The sequence below is a fragment of the Heteronotia binoei genome, chromosome 1 (assembly GCF_032191835.1).
Source record: "Heteronotia binoei isolate CCM8104 ecotype False Entrance Well chromosome 1, APGP_CSIRO_Hbin_v1, whole genome shotgun sequence".
Classification (NCBI taxonomy): Eukaryota; Metazoa; Chordata; class Lepidosauria; order Squamata; family Gekkonidae; genus Heteronotia; species Heteronotia binoei.
The window spans coordinates 3,838,798-3,848,671 of record NC_083223.1 but is presented as its reverse complement, the minus strand read 5'-3'; positions in this window follow the sequence as shown (position 1 = coordinate 3,848,671).

Sequence of the window (9,874 nt, the reverse complement as noted above, 5' to 3'; positions counted from 1 at the left end):
AGGACCCCAAAAAGTCTCTTATTTTCTCAAAGAGAGTACTTCGACTCAGAAGCAAAGTTCCACAGGAGTCCCTCCATTGCTTGTCAGCTTCCGAAGGAAAAATGTTTGCCTTCAGGCAACCACCGTTTTTAATTGCATTCCGCTGCTCCTGCAGCTTCCTCATAAGCCAAAGTGCAGTTGGGAGAGAAGAAGCAAAGGTTTGTTTGGGAGACCAGGTGGAAGGAAGCCGAGGAAGGAGGAGGAAAAGCTGAGTCTAGGAGGGAGCAAGAGAGACTTCTCCCAAACAAACTTTTGCTTCTTCTCTCCCAAACTGCACAGCGAAAGGGAGGTCAATACCTCCCTAAGCAGCTGAGTCCATTCCTGAACTATTCTTCCCTGTAACATTTCCTCCTAATATCCATATCACACTGAATCAGAGACTCAGAGCAGCTTACGATCTCCTATATTTTCTCCCCCATAAGAGACACCCTGTGAGGTAGGTGGGGCTGAGAGGGCTCTCACAGCAGCTGCCCTTTCAAGGACAACCTCTGCCAGAGCTATGGCTGACCCAAGGCCATCCCAGCAGGTGCAAGTGGAGGAGTGGGGAATCAGACCCGGTTCTCCCACAGAAGAGTCCGCACACTTAACACTACACCAAACTGGCTATTATTTATAGCCTTCTTTTCTTACTGGGATTCGAGGTGGATTACACGATCAATCAGAGAGCAGAGACTGTCAATGAACAATGCAGTAGGTCAAAATCTACAGCCAAAAGCGATAAAGAGCGTTGGAGCCACCATTCCGACCTAGATAGCCCAGACTAGCCTGATCTTGTTAGATCTCGGAGCTAAGCACCGTCAGCCCTGTCGTGGGCAGGGTGGAATTCTAGCAGGAGCTCCTTTGCATCTTAGGCCACACCCACCTGATGTAGCCAATCCTCCAAGAGTTTACAAAAAAGAGCCTTGTGAGCTCTTGGAGGATTGGGCTACATCAGGGGGGTGGGGTGGCCTAATATGCAAAGGAGCGCCTGCTAGAAATCTACCCCTTGTCGTGGGTCAGCCAGAATCTCAGCTGGACACTCAGCCAGAACATTACAACAGCGGAGATTCCTCGAGAGAAGAGCACTATTCAGGAGGAGAGCTTTGGTTGAGGCAGCAGAGTTCGAGAACAGGGTTCTCAGAACTCACAGCTGAAGGCTGGGGCAAAGCCCTCACAGCACACCGTAGGCCTGCTACAAGAAACGAGGCTCGGGTGCTGTTTAGCAGCCCTCCGGATTCATCCCCACCCTTGGAACGCAGGAGGCTCAGAGCAGTTTCAGGCGAGAAGGCCAATCACAAATCTGACCAGACACCGGCTGTGGATGAATAGTTGCAGGGTTGTGTTCAAACAGCTGGTTGCAATAGGGCGGCGGCGGGGGGGGGGGCAAACTTGCTCAGCTTAAGGGCTGCACAGAATAAACGTCAGATGTCTGAGAGCCACAAGATGTGAACGGCAGATGTTTGAGAGCTACAGGGAGAGGAAGGAAAGGAAGGAGGAAGGAAGGAAGGAAGGAAGGAAGGAAGGAAGGAAGGAAGGAAGGAAGGAAGGAGGAGGGAGGGAGGAGGGAGGGAGGAGGGAGGGAGAGAGGAGGGAGGGAGGAAGGAAGAAGAAGAAGAAGGAAGGAAGGAAGGATGGAAGGAAGGAGGGAGGAGGGAGGGAGGGAGAGAGGGAGGGAGGGAGGAAGGGAGGGAGGGAGGAAGGGAGGAGGAAAGGGAAGGAAGGAAGGAGGGAGGGAGGGGAGGGAGGAAGGAAGGAAGGAAGGGAGGGAGGGAGGGAGGGAGGAGAGAGGGAGGGAGGGAGGGGAGGGAAGGAAGGAAGGAAGGAGGAGGGAGGGAGGGAGGGAGGGAGGGAAGGGAGGGAGGGAGGGAAGGAAGGAAGGAACAAGGAAGGAGGAAGGGAGGGAGAAGGGAGGGAGAAAGAAGGAAGGGAGGGAGGGAGGGAGGAAGGAAGGAAGGGAGGGAGGGAGGGAGGGAGGAAGGAAGGAAGGAAGGAAGGAAGGAAGGAGGGAGGAGGGAGGGAGGGAGGGAGGGAGGGAAGGAAGGAAGGAAGGAAGGAAGGAGGAGGGATGGAGGGAGGGAGGAAGGGAGGGAGGAAGGGAGGGAGGAAGGGAAGGAAGGAAGGAGGGAGGGAGGGAGGGAGGAAGGAAGGAAGGAAGGAAGGGAGGGAGGGAGGGAGGGGAGGAAGAAGGAGGAGGAGGAAGAAGGAAGAAGAAGGAAGGAAGGAAGGAAGAAGAGGAAGGAGGTGGTGGAAAGAAAGCAACTTTTGTGGGACAATTCAGAAATACAGATGTGAGTCTGGCACCTGATGTTTTGAGCTGCTTCCAACAGCCATAGATTTGTCAAGCTCTGATTTAACCCAGGTCACCGACGAGCAGATTGGGGCTGCCGTCCTAATCACTATACTAAGGAGTAGCAGCCACAGATTTGCGGCTGATGAAAACGCTGAGGGTTTCCCGCAAGTCTCGTCGCTGCCCAAATTGTACATTCCTGATTTGGAAGATGTAACACAACCAGGGCTTTTTTTTGTCGCTAGGAACTCTTTGCATATCAGGCACTCGCCCCCTGATGTAGCCAATACTCTAGGACAGGGGTGGCCAAACTTGCTTAGTGTAAGAGCCACATAAGTTACGTGTCAGATATTTCAGAGCCGCAAGATGTGAACATCAGATGTTTAGAGCAGGAAGGAAGAAGATAGGAGGAGAGAGAGAGGTGGAAAGAAAGCAACTTTAAAATACATTCTCCAAGCCACCGGCTGGCTTGGCTTGAAGAAGTGGTTTAAAGAGAGAACTGCCTTCTCCAAGCCAGCTGACAGAGTGGTGGGGTCTTCAAGAGCCACACAATATGGGTGAAAGAGCCACATGTGGCTCCTGAGCCACAGTTTGGCCACCCCTGCTCTAGGAGCTTCCAGTAGGCTTGTACTAAGAGCCCTGTAAGTTCCTGGAGGATTGGTTACCTCAGGGGTGTGTGGCCTAGTATGCAAAGGAGTTCCTGCTACAGAAAAAAGTCCTGAACCCAGCTCATTCACTGCAACATTCAATTTACGACCAATTCTTCTCAGTGGCTTCTTCTTGGGCCACGTCAGCAAGAGCTGCCCTAAAAGGGGATTCAATGAATGACAATATACTTATTTAAGACTGCAGCCCTCTGCACTTGGGAACGTGGTCAAATTTAGCAGGACTTTGCTTTGAATGCAAAAAGGCATACGCTCCTGAAAACTCATTGTGTGTCGAGAATTAATTGATAAATAAGCTCCCCAACGCAGATGTTTCCTTCTGAAGCCCTTTCCCAGGGCTAAAGGGCACCCAAATTATGCACCGACGGATGCTGACGGTCCGTAGATTTCCAGTATCACTCAATTGTTCAAGGCTCTTTTTCTAGCAGGAGCTGCTCTGAATATTAGGCCACGCCCCTGATGTAGCCAATCCCCCTGGGGCTTACAGTAGGCCCTGTAATCAGAGCCCTCTAAGCTCTTGGAGGATTGGCTACATCAGTGGGGCATGGCCTAATATGCAGAGGAACTCCTGCTAGAAAAAGAGCCCGTACTCCCTTTTCATTCTTGGTCCGTGGTGGACATCTTAGGGGTAGAGGTGAGCTGAAGTCCCTCCACAGTTCCCCTGTTCTCTTTAAGCACGGCCACCCAAATTCTGAAAAGGTTAACGCCCGATGAGTTCGATGCAGCCTCAACATGCCCTGCTGGGCTTGAAGATTCAGATGATGTTGAGGTCTTGAAACTGGGCTGGCCGCGTTTGTACTGGTGGAGATGGGACTTAGACGAGGTGTGGTTACTAGGAATCCTCCTCCTTCTCTACTTGGCCGCCTCGTCCGCAACCTTTCTTGCTTTCCGTTGCGGGATCTGCCGAAACACCGGCTCCCGTTTTGTGCTCTCCCTCTTTAGAACAGCCCGCCTCTATACTGGCTGTGAAGTACACGGTGGAATCCGTGCACATTGGCGTCTGTGTCCCTCTTGCATTTTGCTGTCTTTTTCTTGGCTAAGCAGGTCTCTGCGCTTGCCAGAGCGATATTCACACGTGCCGGTTAGGTCTGTGGCAAGTGAGGGCATTTCCACGCTTGGGTTGACGACCGGGCTGAGTTTGCGGGGAGGGGTCTGTTGCAGCGATGGGTTTCGCGGCCGGCAAAGCGACCCAGGGCCCTTCCTCGTTGCCGCGGAAGCGATCCGTGGCTTTGTCTTCTGTGAGAAAGTTTCCCCCGCTGCTTCGGAACTGATTGGAGATCCCTCCGCTGTCAAAAAATACCAGTTTCTTTCTGGGTCCAAGCCTAGCAACAGAGTTCTCCCGTTCCGCCGCTGCTCCACGATACAATTCACTAATTCCACCTTCTCCAAAGGCCGCGTTTAGTTTGGAGATGTCCCCGGTTTCAAGGCCAGCTTGACCAGGACCAGTGGTGGTGATTCTCCAAGGATTGCTCACATCTCCGCAACTCCCGAGTTCTACCAAAGAGGAACTGTGGGGCATTCCCAAAGATGGCGTAGCTGTTTCTTGGCTCAACGCTTCGTCGTTCTGCCACCCTGAAATTCCAGCGCTCTGATGGTTTCGTTGGAGGGCTGGAAGGCAGGTCCAACCGTCGTGGTGGTATCCTTCGGTCCCACGTTGCAGGCTCGCTTCAGAAAGCCTGCCAGATTTCTGTGGATTTGGGGGTGCCAACCAGCTATAGTAAGTGACCAAGGCAGCTGAACCTGAGGAAACAAAGATACAATTATCTATTAACAACTCGCTATGTGAAGACGCACCACTTAAGAGCATAAGAGAAGCCATGTTGGATCAGGCAATGGCCCATCCAGTCCAACCAGGGCCTTTTTTTGTAGCAGGAACTCCTTTGCATATAGGCCACGCCCCCCCTGATGTAGCCAATCCGCTTGGAGCTTACAGCAGGCCCTTTAAGAACAGCCTGTAAGCTCTTGGAGGATTGGCTACATCAGGGGTGTGTGGCCTAATACGCAAAGGAATTCCTGCTACAAAAAAAGCCCTGAGTCCAACACTCTGTCACACAGTGGCCAAAAAAACCCCAGGTGCCATCAGAAGGTCCACCAGTGGGGCCAGGACACTAGAAGCCCTCCCACTGTTGCCCCTCCCAAGCACCAAGAATACAGAGCATCACTTGCCCCAGTCAGAGAATTCCAGCTGTACCTATGGCAATAGCCACTGATGGACCTCTGCCCCGTATGTTTATCCAATTTCCTCTTGAAGCTGGCTATGCTTGTAGCTGCCACTACCTCCTTTGGCAGTGAATTCCACGTGTTAATCATCCTTTGGGTGAAGAAGGACTTCCTTTTATTCGTTCTAACCCGACTGCTCAGCAATTTCATTGAATGCCCACGAGTTCTTGTATCGTGAGAAAGGGACAAAAGGACTTCTTTCTCTACTTTCTCCATCCGTACATTTATCTTGTCAACCTCTATCGTGTCACCCCGCAGTCGACGTTTCTCCAAGCTAAAGAGCCCCAAGCGTTTTAACCTTTCTTCATAGGGGAAGCGCTCCGACCCTTGATCATTCTAGTTGCCCTTTTCTGCACTTTTTCCAGGCTGTAAAATCCTTTTTGAAGTGCGGTGACCAGAACTGCACACAGTGCTCCAAGTACACTTGATACCTTGACCAGCTAGATTCAAGTCCAGTCACTACTGCAAACCAACAGTATATAAAATTCAGGTTGTTTGTTTTTTAAATTGTGTGTGTGTGTGCGCGCACGCACATGCCTGGAAGTCATGGAGACTTCTGTCAACACCTACTGGGGCATGGAAGACATTCAGAGAAGTGGCTTGACGCAGCCCACCATTGCCTTCTGCTCCTGGTATTTCAAGGAGATCTCCCATCCAAGTACTTGCCAGAGTTGGCCCTGCTTAGATTCCGAGATCTGACAAGATTGGGCTTGCCAGGTCAGGGTGGGTATAAGCCAGGGGTGGTCAAACTGTAGCTCGGGAGCCACATGTCGCTCTTTCACACATATTGTGTGGCTCTTGAAGCCCCCACCACCCCACTGGCTGGCTTGGAGAAGGCATTTGCCTCTTTAAATCAAGCTAGCCAGCAGCTTGGAGAATGCATATGAAGTTAAAGTTGCTTTCTTTCCACCTCTCCTTCCCCATCTATTTTCCTTCCTTCCTTCTTTCCTTCAGTTTGGTGTAGAGGTTAAGTGGTGCGGACTCTTATCTGGAAGAACTGGGTTGATTCCCCACCTCCTCCACTTGCACCTGCTGGAATGGCCTTGGGTCAGCCATAGCTCTGGCAGAGGTTGTCCTTGAAAGGCAGCTGCTGTGAGAGCCCTCTCCAGCCCCACCCACCTCACAGGGTGTCTGTTGTGGGGGAGGATGGTAAAGGAGAATGTGAGCTGCTCTTGAGACTCTTCAGAGTGGAGGACGGGATATAAATCCAATATCTTCATCTACCCCACAGGGTCTGTTGTGGGGGAGGAAGGTAAAGGAGATGGTGAGCGCTCTGAGACTCTTCGGAGTGGAGGGCGGGATATAAATCCAATATCTTCATCTACCCCACTGGGTCTGTTGTGGGGGAGGAAGGAAAGGAGATGGTGAGCCGCTCTGAGACTCTTCGGAGTGGAGGGCGGGATATATTTACTTATTTATTTATTTAATGGACTTATATCCGCCCTTCTCACCAAAGTGTCTCAGGGCGGCTTACAGCATAATAATTCATATAATTCAATTAAAACGTTTACAAGTACAATTAAAACCATAATTAATAAAACAAGATAAAATAAAACCAGCGGTCTATAAGAGCATTTTGTTCCACCCAGAGATGTTCTCATTATCAGTTAGGTGTTATAGGCCTGCCGGAAGAGGGCTGTCTTACAGGCCCTGCGGAACTGGCCTAGGTCCCGCAGGGCCCGCACCTCCTCCGGCAGCTGGTTCCACCCAATAAGGTGCCGCTATTGAGAAGGCCCGATCCCTGGTGGATTTTAGACGGGCCTCCTTTGGCCCAGGGGACAACCAGCAGGTTTTGTGAACCCGAGCGTAGTACTCTCTGGGGAGAGTATAAATCCAATATCTTCATCTACCTCACAGGGGTGTCTGTTGTGGGGGAGGAAGGGAAAGGAGATTGTGAGCCGCTCTGAGACTCTTCGGAGTGGAGGGCGGGATATAAATCCAATATCTTCTTCTACTTCACAGGGTGTCTGTTGTGGGGGAGGAAGGGAAAGGAGATTGTGAGCCGCTCTGAGACTCTTCGGAGTGGAGGGCGGGATATAAATCCAATATCTTCTTCTACCTCACAGGGTGTCTGTTGTGGGGGGGGGGAAGGTTAAAGGAGACTGTGAGCCGCTCTGAGACTCTTCAGAGTGGAGGGCGGGATATAAATCCAATATCTTCATCTACCTCACAGGGTGTCTGTTGTGGGGAGGAAGGGAAAGGAGATTGTGAGCCGCTCTGAGACTCTTCGGAGTGGAGGGCGGGATATAAATCCAATATCTTCTTCTACCTCACAGGGTGTCTGTTGTGGGGGGTTGGGAAGGTAAAGGAGATTGTGAGCCGCTCTGAGACTCTTCGAGTGGAGGGCGGGATATAAATCCAATATCTTCATCTCCCTCACAGGGTGTGTGTTGTGGGGGAGGAAGGGAAGGGGGATTGTGAGCTGCTCTGAGACTCTTCAGAGTGGAAGGGCGGGATATAAATCCAATATCTTCATCTACCTCACAGGGTGTCTGTTGTGGGGGAGGAAGGGAAAGGAGATTGTGAGCTGCTCTGAGACTCTTCAGAGTGGAGGGCGGGATATAAATCCAATATCTTCATCTACCTCACAGGGTGTCTGTTGTGGGGGAGGAAGGGAAAGGAGATTGTGAGCCACTCTGAGACTCTTCGGAGTGGAGGGCGGGATATAAATCCAATATCTTCATCTACCTCACAGGGTGTCTGTTGTGGGGGAGGAAGGGAAAGGAGATTGTGAGCTGCTCTGAGACTCTTCAGAGTGGAGGGCGGGATATAAATCCAATATCTTCATCTACCTCACAGGGTGTCTGTTGTGGGGGAGGAAGGGAAAGGAGATTGTGAGCCGCTCTGCGACTCTTCGGAGTGGAGGGCGGGATATAAATCCAATATCTTCTTCCTTCCTTCCAACATCTGACATTCCCGTCTTGCAGCTCTCAAACATCTAACATTTATTCTACGTGGCTCTTCCCTTAAGCAAGATTGGCCACCCCTGGTACAAGCTTCCAAGAGACAATGCTCCCTTCATCACTGAAGGTCTTTAAGGTCACTTAATTACCGTCAGCACCTTAATAATCATTAGGAAGTAGGGAAATGAACCGGTGGCCTTTGGAGATGCTAAGCGACACGAACGGGGAGAAACACAGTTGCCCCTATATTACTGGTGAGTAATTTGGCAAGCCGGAAAGAACATTATAGCCTCGCACCCGTTTCATCAGAACATGGTAGTAGAAAGTGCCCCACTGGAAACTGCAGATATGGGCATTTCTGAAAGTGCCCTCAAGTCACAGCTGACTTAGGATGACCTGGTAGGGTTTTCAAGGCCAAAAATGAAGAGAGAAGGGGGCCAAGTTCTAGCAAGATGTCCTACCCATGATGAATCCCGAGACGATGGCTCCTATAAGCCATCGGCCGTTCCTCAGGTTCTCCTGCCGGGTGTCCACCACCATCAGCAACAGAAGGCTGTTTTCCAAGGCCATGATCTAAGAGAAAGTGAACAGTTTGCGATTGCAAAAAGGCTACCCGCTGCGCATCACGTACATGTTTAAACTTGAGACACAGTTTCAATCAGAAGCGTCATCTGGCGTGACATCTCTTTTGCCCCCCTTTCTCAGGATCAAACTGGAGCCTTTGCTGCTTCTTCTTTTTTAAAAGTTTAACCAGTGCTTTTTTTTTTTTTTTTTTTTTAAAGCAGGAACTCCTTTTAGTATTAGGACACACACCCTGGATTTAGCCAATCCTCCTTGAGCTTACAGTAGGCCCTGTATTAAGAGCCCTGTAAGCTCTTGGAGGATTGGCGACTTCAGGGGTGTGGCCTAATATGCAAAGGAGCTCCTGCAAGAATTCCACCCTGACTGAGTCCTGTAAGCTCTTGGAGGATTGGCTACTTCAGGGTGTGGTCTAATATGCAAAGGAGCTCCTGCAAGAATTCCACTCTGACTGAGTCCTGTAAGCTCTTGGAGGATTGGCTACTTCAGGGGGCATGGCCTAATATGCAAAGGAGCTCCTGCAAGAATTCCACCCTGACAGAGTCCTGTAAAGCTCTTGGAGGATTGGCTACTTCAGGGGTGTGGCCTATAATATGCAAAGGAGCTCCTGCAAGAATTCCACTCTAAGAGTCCTGTAAGCTCTTGGAGGATTGGCTACTTCAGGGGGCGTGGCCTAATATGCAAAGGAGCTCCTGCAAGAATTCCACCGTGACTTAGAGTCCTGAAAGCTTTTGGAGGATCGGCTACATCAGGGGTGTGTGGCCTAATATGCAAAAGAGTTCCTGCTACATAAAAAACCCTGATTTTAATATATATTATTTCTCATTAGAAAAACAACAATTGTTACAGTGGAAGAGGGCCAAGTCATAGCGAGATGTCCTACCCATGACGAATGCAAGCACAAGTGAAAATCAGCAATTCAATAATTTGAAAACTGAAGAATAATGATGAACATGTTCATCAATGATTATCTATACGGTTATATTATTGTAAAGATTGTCTCAGTCACTCTCTTGTTCAGGTGCTGTACAGAACAGAAGATATCATTCTGTTCCTTTTTCTCTTGGTTTACTTCTCCTGTATCCTCCCTCCCTTAAAGAAGAATAACAAAGCACATCTCTGTGCAAAAACCTCCCCGCAACATTCTGGAGTCTTGCAGGAGATATTCCAAGGCTGAGTGCTGCCCTAAAATGGCTGCCTTG